This window comes from Chrysochloris asiatica, unplaced genomic scaffold, assembly GCF_000296735.1.
Source record: "Chrysochloris asiatica unplaced genomic scaffold, ChrAsi1.0 scaffold00193, whole genome shotgun sequence".
Classification (NCBI taxonomy): domain Eukaryota; kingdom Metazoa; phylum Chordata; class Mammalia; order Afrosoricida; family Chrysochloridae; genus Chrysochloris; species Chrysochloris asiatica.
The window spans coordinates 1485409-1485905 of NW_006408711.1; the positions used below are offsets into that span (position 1 = coordinate 1485409).

General features: G+C 40.6%; 1 pseudogene; it reads right to left on the reverse strand.

Annotated features, from left to right (window-relative positions):
• LOC102824654 overlaps positions 1-497 on the reverse strand; it is a 31112-nt pseudogene that overhangs the window by 2421 nt on the left and 28194 nt on the right.

Below are 497 nucleotides of genomic sequence, written 5' to 3' on the forward strand. Positions count from 1 at the left end.
CTGCTTTTACTTCACTGCCAAAAGAGCAAAAGGTGCTCATATTTCTCTGCAAGTAGTGTTCACTGAGCAGCAGTCCATCTACCTGGGTAAAGATTTCAAGCTTTAAAATTCCTAAAACTGGGATGTCTGGAGAGCTGGGATGTGGGATTACTCATATGGAATCTTGAGGTGAAGAAGAAAATTAGTAGGTCCTGTTGAACAAATTTTACTTCATTCAATCTAGCATTCTCAATGTCTGGGCTTTAACTTTGGTTATCTCGTAGGCTTACCAAAGTAATCTGTGTTGTTGTTAAGTGCCACCGAGTCAGTTCCAACCCATAGCAACCCTGTATAGGGTTTCTGAGGAATGGCTGGTGAGTTTGAACTACTGACCTCACAGTTCAAACCGACTTTGTGGATGAGTGTTTATCCTATAGTGCCACAGTTAAGAATATGAATAATATATTCTTTAGTAGCACTTTTCTACTCTCAGATGTTCCTTGTGGGCAGCTGGTGTA